This window comes from Schistocerca nitens, chromosome 4, assembly GCF_023898315.1.
Source record: "Schistocerca nitens isolate TAMUIC-IGC-003100 chromosome 4, iqSchNite1.1, whole genome shotgun sequence".
Classification (NCBI taxonomy): domain Eukaryota; kingdom Metazoa; phylum Arthropoda; class Insecta; order Orthoptera; family Acrididae; genus Schistocerca; species Schistocerca nitens.
In genome coordinates, this window is record NC_064617.1 from 628,472,565 (window position 1) to 628,495,641 (window position 23,077).

General features: G+C 43.7%; 1 protein-coding gene across 1 annotated transcript in view; it reads left to right on the forward strand.

The window, feature by feature from the left end:
- The window catches only part of LOC126252476 (diuretic hormone receptor-like), a 1,022,674-nt gene that overhangs the window by 487,017 nt on the left and 512,580 nt on the right, over positions 1–23,077 (forward strand). The window contains exon 3 of the mRNA XM_049953370.1: positions 2,377–2,422. The gene's annotated coding sequence lies outside the window, so the exon portion shown is untranslated. The remainder of the gene's footprint in view (positions 1–2,376; positions 2,423–23,077) is intronic.

A 23,077-nucleotide genomic window follows, 5' to 3' on the forward strand; every position in this document is an offset into this window, starting at 1 on the left:
GTCCCTAAGCTTACACACTACTTAACCTAAATTATCCTAAGGACAAACACGCACACCCACGCCCGAGGGAGGACTCGAACCTCCGCCGGGACCAGCCGCACAGTACATGACTGCAGCGCCCTAGACCGCTGCAGTTCTAATATAGGGTCCATTGATCCAGACCGGGTCAAGTTTAGTTTAGGGGTCCAACTAAAACATTCATATTACTTTACGTGTTTCACGAATATGTAATTAAAAAATGGGGGTTCAGATTAAAAAAAAACATTTAACATTCGTTTGACCTATAGCAGCGCCATTTAGCGGGCCAACCATAGCGCCATCTGGTTTCCCCTTCAAGCTCAACGAGTTTCGTTCTTTGTAGTTTTTTCGTTTCATGCTTATTTCATGAGATATTTGGCCCGATATATATATATATATATATATATATATATATATATATATATATATATATATATATATATATATATAAGCGATTTAGGAGAGAGACTGATCAGTCCTGTTAGATTGTTCACAGATTATGCTGTCATTTACCGTATAGTAAAGTCATTAGAAGACAAAATATAAATCATTTAGACAATATACGAGTACACTGCGATATATCGCAAGTGACTCTACATCATGAAAAGTGTGAAGTCACCACATGGGTGCTAAAAGTAAGCCATTAAGCCTCGGTTACACGACAAATCAAACAAATCTAAATTCCGTCAATTCAACTAAATACCTAAGGGTTACAATCACGAACAATATTAACTGGAACGATCACATAGATAATGTGTTGGCAGAATACTTGGAACATGCGACAGGTCCGCTAAAGAGTCAGCCTACAGTACGCTTGCCCGTCCTCTCCCGGAGTGTTGCTGCGCGGTATAAGATCCTTAGCACATAGGATTGACGGGGACATCGAAAAAGTTCAAAGTAGGCCAGCTCGTTTTGTGTTACCTCGAAATAGGGGAGAGAGTGTCAGGAGTATGATACGAAAGTTGGAGAGGCAATTATTAAAACGAAGGCGTTTTTCACTACTGTTAGATCTTTTCACGAAACTTCAGTCTCCAACTTCCCCACTCGAATGCTAAAATATTTTGTTGGCACCCCCCCTCTAAAGGGAGAAATGATCTCACAACAAAACAAGATAAATCAACGCTCGGTCGAAAGATTTAAGTGTTCGTTTTTCCCGCGTGCTATTCCAGAGTGGAACGGTAGAGAAATAGTTCAAATGTGTGTGAAATCTTATGGGACTTAACTGCTAAGGTCATCAGTCCCTAAGCTTACACACTACTTAACCTAAATTATCCTAAGGACAAACACGCACACCCACACCCGAGGGAGGACTCGAACCTCCGCCGGCACCAGCCGCACAGTCCATGACTGTAGCGCCCTAGACCGCACGGCTAATCCCGCGCGAGAAATGGTCTGAAGGTGGTTCGATGAACCCTCTGCCAAGCACGTAAGTGTAAACTGTAAGAGTAGTCACGTAGGTGCAGATGTAGATACGCTGTAGTGCACGCGAACGGCTGCTGGAATCATGCGCAGCGCAACGCACTAGGCCGATGTGGTTGTGGTGGCGGCGGCAGATGAGCGGGGGTACTATTATGGTATGGCAGACCTTCAGCAGGGCTTCAGTGGACCTGAAGTAGCCATGGAAGGTAACACGACGGTCGTCGACTGCGTGGACTTCACTGCGAACCACCAACAGCCCTTCAGGCTTCTCTTCCCGACATCCTACAGGAGGATAACTGTTGGTATCAGAAGACCACAATGGTGCGGTTTGAGCTGATACTGAAGTGTTGGCTGCTAGCGTAACTACTTGCTGATAATTATGAACTTTTACCGATGATGGAGACGAGTAAACGAATCACTTGAGATCCGAAATCCTAAATCGAAGTGGCAGAATCAGCTATAAGCAAAAATTAGAAAATTACTAACTTATGTTGGTGTGTTGGCGACGGTGTAGTTCCAAAAAATTATAATTTACAAGTGCGCCTTCCTCAAGTTACTGTGTGCCAATAACTCTGTCAATATTTTTCCACGCCGGTTCAGAAACGTGGTAAACGTTTTGAGGAGTAAAGCTCTTTTGCTATTTCAGGCTGCTTGAAATATAGCACAATAAAGTAGTTTAAAAAGGATCACAACATTCAGATGTTCACTGTCCGCTTTTTTCGGAACTTGGCCTCTGTCAAAGCTCGAAAAACCAAGACTCCATAGACCCGTTTCTTGTGTCTCATCAGGCAGTGTCACTGCCATTTACCTAGTTCCCTACAATTTATGAACCACATGCAGGTCTGTGTCTATTCTCTTCATTTATTTTCTGTGTTTGGTACATACCATTAAGGAGTGACCACATATCGAAATACTGACAAGTCATTTTCCCATTTTCAGGAGGTCTCACTTCGATGATCGTTTGGATGGTCCTGAAGATACACTGGTAAGTATTTAAAATCTTCTACGCTTTTGCAGTATATTAATACGCCAATGTTACCATACATCTCATCAGTGTATTACTGTAAAAAGCATTCGATCTTTAAATAATTTACTAATGTTATGATTTTAGCGTAGAACAATGTGTTCCAACAATACTGCATCCTTTTGTTTGAGGTTCAAGCGTGTTTACAAGTAGAGTAAAGGACTGGGTTCCACCGTTGTTGTTGTTGTTGTGGTCTTCAGTCCGGAAACTGGTTTGATGCAGCTCTCCACGCTACTCTATCCTGTCGAAGCTGTTTCATCTCCCAGTACGTACTGCAGCCTACATCCTTATGAATCTTCTTAGTGTATTCATCTATTGGTCTCCCTCTACGATTTTTACCCTCCACGCTACCCACCAATAGTAAATTGGTGATCCATTGATGCCTCAGAACATGTCCTACCAACGGATCCCTTCTTCTAGTCAAGTTGTTCCAGAATCTCCTCTTCTCCCAATTCTATTCAATACCTCCTCATTAGATATGTGATCTACTCATCTAATCTTCAGCATTCTTCTGAATTACCACATTTCTAAAGCTTCTATTCTTTTCTTGTCTAAACTATTTATCTTCCATGTTTCACTTCCATACATGTCTACACTCCATACAAATACTCTCAGAAACGACTTCCTGACAATTAAATCTATACTCGGTGTTAACAAATTTCTCTTCTTCAGAAACGCTTTCCTTGCCATTGCCAGTCTACATTTTATATCCTCTCTACTTCGACCATCATCAGTTCTTTTCCTCCCCAAATAGCAAAACTCCTTTACTACTTTAAATGTCTCATTCCATAATCTAATTCCCTCAGCATCACCCCTAATTCGACTACATTCTATTATCCTCGTTTTGCTTTTGTTGATGTTCATCTTATATCCTCCTTTCAAGACACTATCCATTCCGTTCAACTGCTCTTCCAAGTCCTTTTCTGCCTCTGACAGAATTACAATGTCATCGGCGAACCTTAAAGTTTTTATTTGGGTTCCACTAGTTTATTCAAAACACAAATGTTTCGTAGTATTATTGCCCAAGAAATGTCTTACCACAGCTGTGCTATCAACGATGGTATACTATCGTTGACGATAACTGAAGTATAATGGAATTTGATGAGGCAGGGAATATCTGTTCATCATGTTATGCTGCACAGGTCACACCAATATTCAAGAAAGGTAGTAGGAGTAATCCACTACAGGCCCATATCGTTAACGTCGATATGTAGCAGGATTTTAGAACGTATATTGTGTTACAACATTATGAATTACCGCGAAGGAAACGGTCTATTGACACGCAGTCAACATGGCTTTAGAAACATCGTTCCTGTGAAACACAACTAGCTTTTTATTCACATGAAGTGCTGAGTGCTATTGACAAGGGATTTCTGATCGATTCTGTATTCCTGGATTTCCGGAAGGCTTTTGACACTGTACCACACTAGCGGGTCGTAGTGAAATTGCGTGCTTATGGAATATCGTCTCAGTTATGTGACTGGATTTGCGATTTTCTGTCAGAGAGGTCACAGTTCGTAGTAATTGACGGGAACGGCATCCAGTACAACAGAAGTGTTTTCAGGCGTTCCCTAAGGTAGTGTTATAGGCCCTTTGCTGCTCCTTATCTGTATAAACGATTTGGGAGACAATCTGAGAAGCCGTCTTCGGTTGTTTGCAGATGACACTGTCGTTTATCGACTAATAAAGTCATCAGAAGATCAAAACAAACTGCAAAACGATTTAGAAAAAAATATCTGAATGGTGCGAAAAGTAGCAGTTGACCCTAAATAACGGAAGGTGTGAGGTCATCCACGTAAGTGCTAAAAGGTACTCGTTAAACTTCGGTTACACGATAAAGCAGTCTAATCTAAATGCCGTAAATTCTACTAAATACCTAGGTATTACAATTACGAACAACTCAAACTGGAAAGAACACATAGAAAATGTTATGGGGAAGGCTAACCAAAGACTGCGTTTTATTGGCAGGACACTTACAAAATGTAACAGACCTACTAAGGAGAATGCCTACACTACCCTTGTCCGTCTTTTAGAATACCGCTGCGCGATGTGGGATCCTTACCAGATAGGACTGACGGAGTACATCGAAAAATTTCAAAGAAAGGCAGCACGTTTTGTATTATCGCGAAATATGGGAGGGAGTGTCACAAAAATGATACAGGATTTGGGCTGGAAATTATTAAAAGAAAGGCGTTTTTCGTTGCGTCGGAATCTTCTCACGAAATTGCAGTCACCAACTTTCTCCTCCGAATGCTAAAATATTTTGTTGACGCCGACCTACATAGGAAGGAATGATCACCACGATAAAATAAAGGAAATCATAGCTCGTACGGAAAGCTATAGGTGTTCATTCTTTACGAGCGCTATACGAGACTGGAATAATAGAGAATTGTGAAGGTGGATCGATGAACCCTCTATCAGGCAGTTAAATGTGATTTGCAGAGTATCCATGTAGATGTAGATGTTGATGTAGACTTCATACACTGGTATGTTTATGAAGAGTACAATTCACTCGGCATGATGAAGAGTCCATCAGTTGCTGCTGAGCTAGTGCAGCGGAGTGACACATGTTTTTATAAGCTTTTATTTTAACTTTTTCTACTGTGGATATTTACAGTTAACACCAACTCATCTGAAAGTGTTGTGTTAACAATTACGACAGGGAAAATATTAGATGCTAATGACTCGCCATGTGAGCCGAAAGGGCGACAGAAAATGAGTGTCCGGGTATACACAAATCATACGGGATGTGCGTATTACACTTCAAAAAAATAACATTGTTGACATTCAAGAATTGTTCAAAACAATCCATTAACTTTCACCATGAGTACCGAATGAGAAATGGCGCTTCGCAGTAATCTAAAGGTTCACACCATCAAGATTGAAGGTGAACTCATTGGGAGTTACAAACCGTTCAGGGCGTTCACCTAGGTACCCACTCACAAGAAATCCCTATAGAATCATATTGGTGTAACGGCGTGAGGAGAACTGATGGAAAGTGACGGCATGGAACCGAATGCGAAACAGTCTGTCATGGAGCTTGGCGCAGAACTAGCTATCCATCAAGGCGCATCTTCACAAAGTGCGATAATTCGTTTTATAGGTATGGAGAAAACGAACGTCCAGAGGCTGAATTGGTCCCGTGGTTCCAGGTAGTATGAACTGGAAAGTCACACACCTTTCGGGGAGGATAGTTGTCTTTGAAGGAGTACGATTTTTATATGTAGACCAGGAATCAAGCAGGAGCAGGTTAATTTGACCTGCTGTTAGCCAAAAGCAGTGTTCATAACATAGTTTTAGTTCTGTTACGCCCATTTTCCTGCTCTTGCAAGACAACATGCACGAAAAAGAATCGTAGGGGGCAGGACACCTTCAGTTCCTCGCGGCAAAATAAATAGCTTTCCACCCAATTTACTATCCACGTAAACAGACACCATAATTACATACGAATCCGTTAAGGCACTGATGTTAGTTGATCCTGAGACAGCTCTCTCGGCACCTCTAATTTCCAGGATTCCTTTTATGAGCATTTCCTCCTCACATCCCGATTGGTCGAAGTTGAAAACGAATTACTTACTGAGCATGGTATAAGTTAGTTTGTCTCACCTACAAATTTTCAGGCCGATTCCGCAGTTTGTTGTGCTTCTTCAAGTTGATGCTTTGTCTGAAATTTCATCATATTACGTCACCCAGCCCTGTTGCCCTGTTTGAAGTTATGCAGTCATCCACATCTTCTCTTGATATCCCTGTAGACTATGTCACGTGCTATTTGATGCACATAACGTAGTATGTCACTAGCATGCACATAATGTAAATTATAGCGAACATCCTTGAAATGCGCAAATACCAGTTTTTTATAACAAGTACACCTGGGCCTCCCTTGAACATCCGTAGTTTTTCTTACGCACTACACTGTCATATTGCTGCGGACTTATTCGAAATCTGTTCACAACTATTTTTTCTGTGTTACGGATATTCTTCCGTGTACGTTATTGTGTTTAGTACCCGCTCCTTGGACAACGACTGTCGTTTACTACGTTTCACTGGAGGCGGGACTTGAGGCTACCTGTCCGGCAAGGAAGATGAACTATATTGCTTACACCTGTTTCAATGTGACTTTCACTTGTTAAGGACATAGTGCCATCATTGTACACCTCGCGTACATTTTCTGTATAATCGAGCGTATACGACACAGCACATTCCACTGACGCATCTTGCAGAAACGTTAATATTTTTTTCTGCCAGTTCTTCCTCACTCTGAGAAATTTCTTGGGTTCCTTTCTGACGAAATGTCGTCTTCGGCAACTGTTGCTATAGATATAGTTCAAACTTTTTTTACTTTAACATTGCCATTGCTGTGTCAGCACCACTAGCACCGTAACACTGTTGTGAGTTACTCGTCGACTCAGCAGTTCCGTAGGATCTTGTGCTCACCATTGGATACCTCCACTCCGCCCAATTCTTTTCATTAGTAGCCAATATTGCGGTTGCATGGTAGACTATACAGGGTGAGTCACCTAACGTTACCGCTGGATATATTTCGTATACCACATCAAATACTGACGAACCTATTCCACAGAGCGAACGTGAGGAGAGGGGCTAGTGTAATTGTTTAATACAAACCATACAAAAATGCACGGAAGTATGTTTTTTAACACAAACCTACGTTTTTTTTAAATGGAATCCCGTTAGTTTTGTTAGCACATCTGAACATGTAAACAAATACGTAATCAATGCCGTTTGTTGCATTGTAAAATGTTAATTACATCCGGAGATATTGTAACCTAAAGTTGACGCTTGAGTACCACTCCTCCGCTGTTCTATAGTGTGTATCGGAGAGTACTGCAACATACATCGCGTTTCTACTGAATGATCTGCCAACGTTCCTCGAAAATGTCCCAGTGGAAACGTATGTGGTATCAGCATGATGGTGCACCTGCACATTCCGCAATTAACACTAGGCTAACCCTTGACAGGATGTTCGACGGGCGTTTCATAGGACGTGGAGGACGCATAAATTGGCCAGCCCGTTCTCCTGATCTTACACCTCTGCACTTCTTTCTGTGGGGTACGTTAAAGGAGAATGTGTACCGTGATGTGCCTACAACCCCAGAGGATATGAAACAACGTATTGTGGTAGCCTGCGGCGACTTGCACCAGATGTACTGCGGCGTGTACGGCATCCATTACGCCAGAGATTGCAATTGTGTGCAGCAAATGATGGCCACCACATTGAACATCTATTGGCCTGACATGTCGGGACACACTCTATTCCACTCCGTAATTGAAAACGGAAACCACGTGTGTACGTGTACCTCACCCCTCATGGTAATGTACATGTGCGTCAGTGAAAAAGACCAATAAAAGGTGTTAGCATGTGGACGTAATGTGCTGTTCCAGTCTCTTCTGTACCTAAGGTCCATCACCGTTCCCTTTGGATCCCTACGTAATTCGGTGCTCTCCGATACACACGATCGAACAGCGGAGGAGTGGTACTCAAGCGTCAACTTTAGGTTACAATATCTCCGCATGTAATTAACATTTTACAATGCAACAAACGGCACTGATTCCGTTTTTGTTTATATGTTCAGATGTGCTAACAAAACTAACGGGGTTCCATTGAAAAAAACGTAGGTTTGTGTTAAAAAACATACTTCCGTACATTTTTGTTTGGTTTGTATTAACCAATTACAGTAGCCCCTCTCCTCACGTTCGGTCTGTGGAATCGGTTGGTCAGTATTTGATGTGGGTAACGAAATATATCCAGCGGTAACGTTAGGTGACTCACCCTGTATATCACAGCAACTTGTATGATGACAATGAACTGGATGATATGTGTGCTCATTCGAAAACAAACGTCGTTTAGTGTTGGAAGAATGTGAAAAAGACGGAGAAGTTTGGTAGGTATGCGTATTATGTTGGTACTGGAAACATTCTGAATGTACTGACCGAGACACTTTACAATCAGTGTAACTGTTTACGTGGTACATGTCATACGCAATCAGGGAATACGTAAAATTTTGATTGAAATTGTTCAACATTGGAGTTAATGCTTTATTTCTATAGGTTACATTGACATTTTTTATGTCACAAGATATCTTGCTGAACACCATGAGCTGCACGTAAAATGTAAACTACATGGCCAGTATTTGTGCACAAAGTCCATGGTGAGTCGTGTAGATTATGCACGTCTGTACCAAAGGACATGTGTGTACAATCTCTATGATGGAGAAATCCATACGGATCTAGAAAACATACTACCCCATGGATATTTCAAATAATAATCATCTCTTAAATATCCACGGCCTTTTATGTTTTCTAGATCGACATCATTTTTGACACCATAGAGGTTTCAAAATTTTCACACTCGTCATATGATACGGCCGTGCGTGGTATAGGCCACTAACTATGCCCTATATGCCTTATGCCGGGCTGGAAGCTAAATATTCTACCTACAGTTCCTAGCCTACAGAAAGACATCTTTTAACAAGTATTTACAAGCTGCAGAGCAACAAGCATACAAAATTATTTCATTTTTAGGTGAAGCCTAATCTGAATCATTTTGCACCTTAAAACGATATTAAATTGTTAAAGGAACTACATTCTTATCATTGAATTATGAACCACCTGGTCAAAAGCTAGGGAAAAAATTCTGTGACCTTAAAAATACAGTCTTACCATTAATAATAAAATTTACTATGGTGCACTGAATTCCCAGATCCTCCCCTGTTCCTTTAGCACAATAGAGGTCGGTAAGGAGAGTAGGTTGAGTAAACCACCAGTTCAACAGAAATAAAATAAACCGCAGTCTTTACCGGCCAAAGTCTTTGACAGCAAACTAAAATTCCACAAACGTAACAAAAACAGAGCTGGAAAGAGTAATATGTTTCGAGATGTCGTTTTGGTCTAGGGTACCCGTAGCCTAGGGGTAGCAGTTCGGTGCTAGCGGCCGTGCGAAGAGGAGGTCCGATACTTCCGCCTGTGCGGCGTGTGCGAGTGTTTGTTTACTTGTGGACTTAGTCTGCGCGCGGGCTAGTAACAACGATCATGGCGAACAAGTACAGGAAAACTACACTACGATTCAATTTCTGCAAAGATTACGAACGACCGAAGGCTTTAGCAGTGGAACGATTCATTCGAGAGGAAGTCAAGATACCGCCAAACGATATTGTCGGAATTCACCTGTCCATCGTTAGTCCCACGGTGTATGTTAAGATGGAAAATGACGCGGCGTGTGAGAGAATTCTACAGGCGACAAAAGCAGGTCTCCGATTTTGCCATAGTGACGGCAATGTCGGTACGGTAACTGTAGACCATGCTGGTCTTGGTGTACGGACTATACGTGTTTTTGAGCTGCCATTTGAGCTCCCGGCTGAAGAAGTTATCGAGGCTTTTAAGCCATACGGCACGGTACATGGTCACACGGCAGAACGCTGGACACAATTCGCCACGTACCCCGTTCTTAACGGAGTGCGACAGATCACCATTGATCTTCAGAAGCATGTACCGTCCTATCTGACAATTTGTGGTTGTCCGGCGGTGGTGATTTACGATGGTCAACCACGTACATGTTCTTGCTGTGGCCAGGAGGGACACCTCAGGTCGAACTGTATGCAACGGCGGATTACGCAACTGCCTTCAGATGTGCGGGAGCCGTCGCCGGCGATGACAGTACTACCGATCACCTATGCCAAAGCCCTCACTGCGTTCGCTGATGACCGAAAGGACACAGCCCCGGTGGAAGATCAAGATGGCACTCTCCAAAACCTTGTCGCAGACGTCGGGATGACAGAGAATGCTGCTCCATCGAGCATACAATCTACGGCGACAACATCACATGAGACTGATCTCCCAACAAGCACACCGATAGTACAAGAAGCAGTTCCAGCTTCTACGGATGCTGTTCCATCTGGAACGCACTCTGAGACGACAACATTAGTTTCGACCGAACTCCCGCTAAGTTCAACGATAGAACTCGAAACACTTCCCGTTCCTACGGATGCTTTTCTGTCGGGCAGCCGTGATTCCCTACAATCTGAGGACACGGACGGAAGATCACGCAAACAACGTTCCCCGAAAAGGAGGAAACGGCGGCGTCGCACGACATCTCCTCGGGATGACTCCCCTTGCCCCGACGACGATGTGCCTCTGGACCAAGACGACACAACAGCCTCTACGAAACAGGATGAGGCACTGGGAACTGTTCGATCAGACCCAGAGCGGTCTGTCACATAGATGGTACCGGGACGTGGTGATGATGAAGAGAAATCACAGCCAGTTGGCTCTCCAGACGCAGATGCTGTGGCTATGGGCACTAATATATCACAACCTGAAAAGATGTGGTATGACGATATTGAGGAGGCGCCGGACGTCATACAGAGGCAGCCGGCACTCACGAAGACGGCCTAATAATTGCTGACGGTGAAGGGAGAGGGGCGAGAGAACGTCTTCTAACTCAGCCCCCAGCGCCGATGCAGGGAGATGTTGTTGCGCCTCGACAGAGTGGGATTCAACGCCATGCGAACCGTATTGCGACATTAAATATCAATGACGTGCGTTCACCGGCCAAAATACACCTACTGAAGGAAACGATTTGGGCATCTGATGTGGATATTGCTTTGCTGCAGGAAGTCCACATAGCTGCACTCCCATACATCGCAGGATACCGAGCCTATTCGTCACATGGTGATCGCAATGGGAGTGGGGTGGCAGTTTACGTGCGAGATGGCTTCCCAGTGGAAAACGTGTGTTATCTTCCGTCGGCCAGGGGAATGGCTTTCAAGACGTTTGGGACACGCATCATCAAACTTTATGCACCGTCGGGAAACAATCGGCGGCGGGAAAGGGCGCGATTTTATGCAGAAGACATTGCTCCACTATTCCATGGACGTTATGAATGTTTAATAGTTGGTGGAGATTTCAACTGTGTTCTCAGCCAGAAAGACCAATGGCCGCAAGCAAACATCAGCCAGGAGTTGCGAATCGTTGTCAACGATCTTGTACTTAGTGACACGTGGGAATTACGACATGGAGCTGCACCGGGATACACCTATGTGACAAGTCATTCGGCGAGCAGATTAGATCGCATTTATATCTCACGGGCTCATGCAAATGATATCCAGGACGCGGAACGCTGGCCATTGGCATTTTCCGATCACAGCGCTTACATCTGTACGGTGCTTCTTCCCCGTAGAGAGGTGTGGAACAGTAAGGCCCCGTGGAAACTAAACATTCAACATCTACATGATCCTGAATGCCGTCAACGGATCCTTGAGACATGGACGATGTGCGAGCGAAGGGTTGGAAGGTATACGACGATGCTTGATTGGTGGCTGATATGTGCTAAACCGGCGCTTCGCCGTACGTTCATCTCGTATAGCAGGGAGGTGGCAGAATGGCGCCGCCGTACCACCGACTTTTATTTTGCAGCACTGCGCGACCTGGATGATGGTCCGCCGGGACAGGACATCTGGATCGAACGCAAAAGGATAAAAGCTAAACTAGTGGCTTCAGGGAACCATGGTGCGCGCCAGATGTCACGATACGATAAGGCACGAGATTCCTTCCATGCACCACGTCGTGAATGAACGAAAGCACCGACGACGAGTTTTGGTACGGGAATTAATTACCCGCGAAGACCGAAGAGTGACGCGTCAAACGGACATTGTCTCTGCATTCGTCGACCATTACCAACACATCTATCGGGAAGACGCAACCTCTGTCGATGACCTCGACCGCATAGCCACGTCCGTCTCCCGTACACTGACGGTGGAAGCCGCGGGAACCTTACTGGAAGCCATTAGCTGTGAGGAAGTGCATGATGCGATCGCACAAGATGCGTTGAATCGGTCCCCAGGCATTGATGGGCTTCCTGCTGAATTCTATCGAGAATTTCGCAACGAAATGGCACCGCGATGGACGGAAATGTACAACGAGATGTTAAATTTCGATGCGCCTATTCCACCGGCTTTTATGGAAGGCCTCCTGGTACCAGTACATAAACCGAAGCCGGGAATTACGGTCACACATTATCGCCCCATCACCCTGCTTAATGCCGACTATAAGATCTTTGCACGGTTGCTAGCGTCCCGATGTCGTATGTTAATTCGTAGCGTTCTCTCTCCGGAACAGACGACACCGGGTGGATCGGTGAATGTGCAAACAGCTACTGGCGAATGCCGTGATATGATAGCGCTGGCGGAGGAGTGCCGGCTTAAAGCGGCGATGGTGGCGGTTGATTTTGACAGTGCTTTTGATAAGGTGCGCCACAACTATCTGTATGCTGTACTGGAACAAATGGGTTTTCCAGACCGTTTTACTGGTCTCATTAGAAGGTTTTATGGGGGCGCACAGTCCTTGGTACAGGTTAATGGGCGTATAGCAGGGCCCATTCAAATTCGACGCTCCATTCGCCAGGGCTGCCCTCTTTCGATGCTGCTGTTCGCGATAGCGTTGGAACCATTAATTGGGAGGCTAACAAATTCTCTTTCTGGGATGGAACTACGGGGCTACACCTTCAAATGTCGCGCCTATGCGGACGACCTCCTGCTGCTCGTTCGTTCTGAGGAAGAGGTGAAGACGGTTCTTGAACTGTTGTTGGGCCACAGTGTGACGGCGGGTAGTGCTGTGAACATGAACAAATCGGCGGCAATGCCGGTTGGAAGGGGCCTTACGCCGGAAGAAGTTAGTCCGTTTCCTTATGTGCAACGATTCCGCTATCTCGGCATAGACTTTACCTCATCTGTAAAACATACTGCGGCAGTTAACTACCGACGTATTTTACAGACAACACGTACCATGATCCGACAACATCTCCTACGGCGCCTTGATCCATTGCAGTGAGTCGAGTATCTGAACACTTATGTGGTTTCTCGAATGGTGCATATTTCGCAGATCCTGCCCCTACCACTCACGCTCGGACGTCGACTTCAATCAGCGCTAGGCTATTTTGTGATGATTGGATCGCCCCTCAAGGTGCGATACGAAACGCTCACTCTCCCTACGGACAAGGGGGGACTCGGACTTACGAATGTTCACTGCCGAGCGACGGCGCTCCTTCTAGCCACGATGTACAAGCAATGGCGTAGCGGACGTGATTCCCTTACATCCCGCCTACTCGATCTCCTGGTTCCGGCGTCCCTCACACCTCCGGTGGCGGTGGGCAACATTACGCCACATTTTGCGCATGTTTCAACATTTATCGTGGAACTTAGTTATACCAGAGACAAGCTTCCGCGCACGAGACCGCCATGCGCGAAGGATTTTTATGTTTGGCTGCTACGACGGATAAGTCGTAATGTCATTGAACTCAAACACCCCAGGTTGCATTGGCCGAAGATTTGGAGACATGTGCACCAAAAATTCCTTCCTACCTTCGTTCGGGCACTGTGGTTCTCTGTCGCCTGTGGCAAGTTCAACACCAACCAACGGCTCCATGCAGTTGGACTAGTGGACACTCCACTATGCCCGAAATGTCACCAAGTGGATGACGACCATCACCGTTTAACTTGTATCGCGGTGGAGGACGTCTGGCTCCTAGGAAGACAGATGGTGGCTTGCTACCTCCGTGTGACCCCGCAACATATTACCCCTGCTTCCTTCTTACATCCGGAGAGTGACTACTTTCCGGCGACTAAATCACAGTCGATTATCTGGATCAAAGGTTGGACGCTAGCGTACCTCTATGGGGATGCTGCCAAGTCGCGACTTAACTTTTGGTATTTCTTGCAGCAAGCCCACAATGAGGTTCATAGATGGTCACACTATCGGAAAACCTTTGCCAACTATTTTCAGGCAGTCTTCCTTGACCCCCCACGCAGTTAGGATGTGCCGGGTGCAGCCGGTGTGCACATTTGACAACTGATAATGAACCTCACGCTTCTCTCACCACTCAATATGTAATACACATACTATACGATAAAATGATCTACATGTTCCTTTTAACAGAGTGATCTTTATTGAAAATAAATAAATAAATAAAAAAACATCCCTGTTCCTTTAAATTTGTGATTTGATTTAAAATGATTTTTTTTTTTTGCAGAGGATGCATTTCATTTAGGGAAAAAAAGCGGTTAAAAAAATAGCGTCGGGATCTGGGGAGATGTCCCCAGTGAAAAAAAAAGGGGTAGCGTCTTTGATTCATAATCAAAATTTCTTCGGTCCGGGGTTCGATCCCCGCCACAGCCTAAATTTTGATAAATAATCAGCATTGGCGGCCGAAGACTTCAGGCATAAGAAGTCAGCCTCATTCTGCCAACGGCCTTGTCAAAGAGGACGGAGGAGCGGATAGAGGTTCAAGGCACTCTCTTGTCCTAGGGGTGGGAAATTGCCCCTAAAGGCGGAAGAATCAGCAATGATCAACGACATGAGGATGCAGAAGGCAATGGAAACCACTGCATTAAAGACACGTAACGTGTATCCACAGGACATGTGGTCTGTAATTGAAGAAGTGTCATGATGATCTCTCCATTTACAAAAGATTCCGGAATAGTCCCCCATTCGGATCTCCGGGAGGGAGTGCCAATGGGGAGGTTACCATGAGAAAAAGATTGAATAATCAACGAAAGGATAACGTTCTACGAGTCGGGGAGTGGAACGTCAGAAGCTTGAACGTAGTAGGGAAACTAGAACATCTGAAAAGGGAAATGCAAAGGCTCAATCAAGATATAGTAGGGGTCAGTGAAGTGAAGTGGAAAGAAGACAAGGATTTCTGGTCACATGAGTATCGGGTAATATCAACAGCAGCAGAAAATGGTATAACAGGTGTAGGATTCGTTATGAATAGCAAGGTAGGGCAGAGGGTGTGTTGCTGTGTACAGTTCAGTGCCCAGGTTGTTCTAATTATAATCGACAGCAGACCAACACCGACAACGATAGTTCAGGTAAACATGCCGACGTCGCAAGCTGAAGATGAACAGATAGAGATAGTGTATGAGGATATTGAAAGGGTAATGCAGTATGTAAAGGGGGACGAAAATCTAATAGTCATGGGCGACTGGAATGCAGTTGTAGGGGAAGGAGTAGAAGAAAAGGTTACAGGAGAATATGGGCTTGGGACAAGGAATGAAAGAGGGGAAAGACTAATTGAGTTCTGTAACAAGTTTCAGCTAGTAATAGCGAATACCCTGTTCAAGAATCACAAGAGGAGGAGGTATACTTGGAAAAGGCCGGGAGATACGGGAAGATTTCAATTAGATTACATCATGATCAGACAGAGATTCCGAAATCAGATACTGGATTGTAAGACGTACCCAGGAGCAGATATAGACTCAGATCACAATATAGTAGTGATGAAGAGTATGCTGAAGTTCAAGACATTAGTCAGGAAGAATCAATACGAAAAGAAATGGGATACGGAAGTACTAAGGAATGACGAGATACGTTTGAAGTTCTCTAACGCTATAGATACAGCAATAAGGAATAGCGCAGTAGGCAGTACAGTTGAAGAGGAATGGACGTCTCTAAAAAGGGCCATCACAGTAGTTGGGAAGGAAAACATAGGTACAAAGAAGGTAGCTGCGAAGAAACCATGGGTAACAGAAGAAATACTTCAGTTGATTGATGAAAGGGGGAAATACAAACATGTTCCGGATAAGTCAGGAATACAGAAATACAAGTCGCTGAGGAATGAAATAAATAGGAAGTGCAGGGAAGCTAAGACGAAATGGCTGCAGGAGAAATGTGAAGACATCGAAAAAGATATGATTGTAGGAAAGACAGACTCAGCATATAGGAAAGCCATACAACCTTTGGTGACATTAAAAAAAGCAACGGTGGTAACATTAAGAGTGCAACGGGAATTCCACTATTAAATGCAGATGAGAGAGCAGATAGGTGGAAAGAAGACATTGAAAGCCTCTATGAGGGTGAAGATTTGTCTGATGTGGTAGAAGAAGTAACAGGAGTCGATTTAGAAGAGACACGGGATCCAGTATTGAAATCGGAATTTAAAAGAGGTTTGGAGGACTTACGGTCAAGTAAGGCAGAAGGGATAGATAACATTCCATCAGAATTTCTAAAATCACTCGGGGAAGTGGCAACAAAACGACTATTCACGTTGGTGTGTAGAATATATGAGTCTGGCGATATACCATCTGACTTTCGGAAAAGCATCATCCACACAATTCCGAAGACGGCAAGAGCTGACAAGTGCGAGAATTATCGCACAATCAGCTTAACAGCTCATGCATCGAAGCTGCTCACAAGAATAATATACAGAAGAATGGAAAAGAAAATTGAGAATGCGCTAGGTGACGATCAGTTTGGCTTTAGGGAAAGTAAAGGGACGAGAGAGGCAATTCTGACGTTACGGCTAATAATGGAGGCAAGGCTAAAGAAAAATCAAGACACTTTCATAGGATTTGTCGACCTGGAAAAAGCGTTCGACAATATAAAATGGTGCAAGCTGTTCAAGATTCTGAAAGAAGTAGGGGTAAGCTATAGGGAGAGACGTGTCATATACAATATGTACAACAACCAAGAGGGAATAATAAGAGTGGACGATCAGGAACGAAATGCTCGTATTAAGAAAGGTGTAAGACAAGGTTGCAGCCTTTCGCCCCTACTCTTCAATCTGTACATCGAGGAAGCAATGATGGAAATAAAAGAAAGGTTCAGGAGTGGAATTAAAATACAAGGTGAAAGGATATCAATGATACGATTCGCTGATGACATTGCTTTCCTGGGTGAAAGTGAAGAAGAATTAAATGATCTGCTGAACGGAATGAACAGTCTAATGAGTACACAGTATGGTTTGAGAGTAAATCGGAGAAAGACGAAGGTAAGGAGAAGTAGTAGAAATGAGAACAGCGAGAAACTTAACATCAGGATTGATGGTCACGAAGGCAATGAAGTTAAGGAATTCTGCTACCTAGGCAGTAAAATAACCAATGACGGACGGAGCAAGGAGGACATCAAAAGCAGACTCGCTATGGCAATAAAGGCATTTCTGTCCAAGAGAAGTCTACTAATATCAAATACCGGCCTTAATTTGAGGAAGAAATTTCTGAGGATGTACATCTGGAGTACAGCATTGTATGGTAGTGAAACATGGACTGTGGGAAAACCGGAACAGAAGAGAATCGAAGCATTTGAGATGTGGTGCTATAGACGAATGTTGAAAATTAGGTGGACCGATAAGGTAAGGAATGAGGAGGTTCTACGCAGAATCGGAGAGGAAAGGAGTATGTGGAAAACACTGATAAGGAGAAGGGACAGGATGATAGGACATCTGCTAAGACATGAGGGAATGAGTTCCATGGTACTAGAGGGAGCTGTAGAGGTCGAAAAATGTAGAGGAAGACAGAGATTGGAATACGTCAAGCAAATAATTGATGACGTAGGTTGCAAGTGCTGCTCTGAGATCTCTGAGATGAAGAGGTTAGCACAGGAAAGGAATTCGTGGAGGGCCGCATCAAACCAGTCAGTAGACTGATGAGCAAAAAAAAAAAAAAAAAGAGTAATGTCGTTTTTCTGTGTCCATTTGTGTACTCCGCAAGCCACCCTTCGATGTGTGGCCGATGGTACCACTGTCACCTTTCCCCTTTACTGTTACTGTTGCGAATGGCCGTGGGAAGAAAGGTAGCTGGCAAATCTTAATGTGAGCTCGAATGTCTCTAATTTTACGTAATTGGACTTTTCGCCATATACGTATGAAGAAAGAAGCATTCTACTCGAGCAAAAATTCTCGGAATTTTAGCAGGAAATCACACCCCGTTTTAGAACGCCTCTCTTGCAGTTTCTGCCAATGGATTTAACACAGAATGAATGTTACGCTTTGTCATTTACTTGTTGAACCTGTAATTAAATGCATTGCTCTTTACTGGACTGTCTTATATTTCCTGTCTGTACTATACGGTTCGGATCCTACAAAAAAGAGCAATATTCACATATTTATTGAAAAAAAAACAGCAATCAGTCACACAATACATATTTTATCTCTTTACCGGGTTCACGGAGGTAGCGCCCTTCTTCACTAGATTAGAACTACGGCACAATTAGCGAGCGTCAAAAATCAGCAGGTGTATGCAGCATATTACCGTAGTCATGTGGATCACAGTGCATTTACAAACAGGATATAGGGAGACCAGACAACTACTGCATATACTACTGGATGTTCTTGTTTCGTTTCCTTATGTACTTGCCGGCCGCGGTGGTCTCGCGGTTCTAGGCGCGCAGTCCGGAACCGTGCGACTGCTACGGTCGCAGGTTCGAATCCTGCCTCGGGCATGGATGTGTGTGATGTCCTTAGGTTAGTTAGGTTTAAGTAGTTCTAAGTTCTAGGGGACTGATGACCACAGCAGTTGAGTCCCATAGTGCTCAGAGCCATTTGAACCATTTGAACCTTATGTACTTAAATTAATGGTTTTGCAATCGTTGAATCATGTAATATCGGTATTTCTGCCTATTAGTACTTAATACGTTATATTCGTTTACATTGAGGATCAACTGCCATCTCTGTAGAAAGAGTCGACTCTCTGTAGGTCTCCCTTCATTTCGATAAAAGTAAGAATGTGTTGACGTGTTCTGCGCACGTGTTGGGAAAACGAGTGGAATGGGATGGAAAGGACTCGAAGAAAAAAAAAATTCTTAGTGGAACCTCCATTTTGATCTCTGTGTCTGCCCCACGCACGCAGTCCATTACATATCGCTTTTCAACAGACGACGCCGAGACATATCCCAGACGGGAATACTGTTTCTGCTGCTGTTTCGTTTGAAAAGTGATAGACATTAAATGGTATCATGCTGATTTGCATTTTCTTGTCAGTACCTATAGTAGCAATACTGCTAACAAAATAAACATCACCAAGAGTACAAAGGCAGAAAAAATAAATTATAAGTGTTTCACTCACTCCCGATACCAACATCACAACAGAACTTGGAATAACAGTACTGATTAATGTAGAACATGGTTTACTGCCACTTGATAATATAAAACATCTCACAACGCACCTATCACTCATGTCCTTGTACTGCTACGATAACTTCACACACCATAAAAAAGTGAAAGTAAGACCAGTCTTGTGTAGTGCATCAGGCAGCCCGTCTTTGCGGTGATAGAAGGTTCGGATATCATAAGATCAGAGAGGAACGTTGAGAAATTGAAGACTCATCAGAAACAGAAAATTGTGTCAAAATGGTTCTCAATGTTGATAGGTTATACAACGATTTATAGCTACATTTTCAGTAGCCATAAGATTCAGCTAAACATGACGAATGAGTATGATGGATCCTGAAAGCTGATCTATCTGCTGAAAATTTGAAGGAGCAGGGCTGTGACCCATTAATAACTGCAGACTGCATTTGCTGCTGATACCGAAAGCTCGAATTCGTTGCCTAAGCAACACGTAAGGCTTCAGGCTTTCGAGGAGACCGGCAATACGCACTCCGAACCAAACAGCTATCGAGTGATGTTCTCATCACAGTCAGCCCCAGTTTAGCCTTTTGTGTGACGGTAAAGAAAAATAGATTGTTATCATCCTCCAAACATTTTCATCGGGATTCCCTCGGACTACGCAGTTCATTTGTGTCTAGTAGATACACAGATGAGATGTCTTTTCACCCACAAACGTTGCTGACCTGGCGTTATTAATGACTACGTGGGTTGGGTTGTTTTGGGGGAAGAGACCAAACTGCGAGGTCATCGGTCTCATCGGATTAGGTAAGGATGGGGAAGGAAGTCGGCCGTGCCCTTTCAAAGGAACCATCCCGGCATTTGCCTGAAGCGACTTATTGAAATCACGGAAAATCTAAATCAGGTAGGCCGGACGTGGGATAATGATTACATATGTATTTATGTTGCCTCAGTAAGAGGTTTCACTAATGTCAGCCTTGCTCCACCATATATATCGTCTTCTAGCTGAAAATCTTTGATTACAAATAAGTCAATGCAATGAGGATTCATCTGTTGACCTGAACTCCAGAAAGTATTTATGTAATGATCCTGACGGTTGTGTTGTTGTTCTAGGCCCTACTTTCCGGAGCACTGTAGTGTTGAGACCAATATTCCAAGGAAAATGAAGTTCATTTAATGTCGGTCATAAGTAATCATCTTACGAAAGACACATATAGTTTTGTAAAGAATTCAGAAATGAGTTAGAATGTTCTATTCATGTGCTTTCAAAGCCTAGAACTAAATTACAGACGACTTACCTGGTCTCTAAATTTTTGAGGTCCATGATTCGTAGCTGTTTCACACAGTAAAACGGATATATGTGTGTTGCAGAGGTCTGATGGAAACTGGAGGCTACCGTCTCCATCCGTCTGTTCAAAGTTACGGCACTTAGTCTCCATCCAACGAAAATCGTAAATTACGATGGGAATAGTTTCAAAATTTTTCTTCCTGGTAAACAAATAAGGGACTCAAAGCGAGATAAGGTACGTTTCGGAAGTATGTTTGCATGTCCCACATCTACCGTGGGACAAGTTCTCTGGGTGCCTGACCTTATTTGGATATTGTCGTGTTGACAATGAGAAATTTAATATTCCTTTCTTTGATGGTTTCGAGTGGATCCGAGTAAGCCAACAGTCCGTGTCGCAAGTGGACATAGTCAGAAATAGGAGTGTAAGAGAATTCTGTTGGCAATTAATGAAGAAGGTTTGTAATAAGAAATCATTAATTAAGTTTCATTTTGCTTCAAGTGGTTCGACCGTTGAAAGTTATGTATCGTTTGTGCATGATGAGAAACATAATTTTGCTGCTGAAAGTTTCATTTAAAGTCATCATCGCCGATTTCATCCTGACTTGTGGTATATGCAGGGCATGATCGGAAATAAAGTGACAGAATTAGGAACTTCAGATGGCCAAGCGTTTAGAGAAAATAGCATTCTTGGCGCGGGTCTGGAAAGACATGATCCACTTATGTTAACGTATATTCGTGGCAGCCGTTGGCACAGCCGAAAGAGCACGGAACCTTAAACCCAGGGTTGTGGGGTCAAGTTCCTATGTGGTGATTTATTTTTAATTTTCCATTTGTCCATTACTTACACTACAAATACACCGAAAGATTGCTCCGTATATTGTATTTATTGAAATTTTCACAAATGGTAAGGATAAACAAATCAACAATTAAATCACGAGATTTTTCAAGATGAAGGATTACGATCGTGCAGTCTCAAAGTGATGCACTCCGGTAGTGCAACCCTGCAATGACTATTTCTGCTGCCAGTTTAAAAAAATCGTTCAAAAAACTTCAATACTGCTCTTATCTCGTCGAGAGAGAAAAAAATCCCACCCCGAGAAGAGTGCACCGAAATACATGTCCTTGTACATCACCAGCCATCCTAGCCAAATTTTAGAGGAACGAAGGGTTACATTTGGTTTCATTCCAAACTATTCCACGAGAGAGAACCTTTTGTGAATGTGAAACGAGTCTGTTTCTCTATAGAAACTTTAAAACAATAATTAAAGTGCAAAATGTGGCGTTTGTAACGTGTGCAAGATGCTCAGAAGATTGCTGCTTCACCAAATGTCCATTGCGCCAAATGCTGCCTGGAAACTATGGTACTACGAATCATGCCAAGGTCGACTCGAGCGAAGAACTGTACTTTTTTTTCTAAACACTTAGCCATCTGTAGCTCCTATCTCTGTTACCTTCGTTTCTAGTCAAGATCCGCATACACCAATAATTTGAGCGAAATTGGTGATGATGAGAAGGGGCTGTTCCGTTATTACACATTTCAACTGGGAAATTTCCAGAATGCTGCTAACCAGATAGAAATTAATACTGTAAAGCAATGACAAATGCGCGTGCCGAAGATTAGTTGTGTTAAAATGTTTGTCTACTGGTATCAGAGCCCCTTCTTAATTGTTGAATATGAACGCGGCACGCTGTATTGTCTAAGGAACATCTTATCAAACTTTATTCAAAATTCGAGAGAGGCACATGAGACTGCTACTACACGCACGGTAACTGTTCTTCAACTTCCCTCGTTTACTTGTATGTTTCTTCTTAACGCCAGCTACAGGGTTACTCGTAGTTACCTCTGAGATTTCAGAACACGCTTGCGTGAAAACTGAAAGGCCTACAGAAAAATAACACATATCAGTGGATACAGGATCTATCCGTGGAGCGATTCATTATGGGCGCCACGGTGTAGTTTCGTTATGTGTAACATGTTTCAATCATGTAGACAATCGTCAGTTCCGTGTTCTCGCATCGAATTACACTACTGGCCATTAAAACTGCTACACCACGAAGATGACGTGCTACAGACGCGAAATTTAACCCACAGGAAGAAGATGCTCAGACATGCAAATGATTAGCTTTTCACAGCATTCACACAAGATTGGCGCCGGTGGCGACACCTACAACGTGCTGACACGACGAAAGTTTCCAACCGATTTGTCATACACAAACAGCAGTTGACCGGCGTTCCCTGGTGAAACGTTGTTGTGCTGCCTCGTGTAAGGAACAGAAATGCGTACCATCACGTTTCCGACTTTGATGAAGGTCGGATTGTAGCCTACTGCGATTGCGGTTTATCGTATCGCGACATTGCTGCTCGCGTTGGTCGAGATCCAATGACTGTTAGCAGAATATGGAATCGGTGGGTTCAGGAGGGTAATACGGAACGCCGTACTGGATCCCAACGGCCTCGTATCACTAGCAGTCGAGA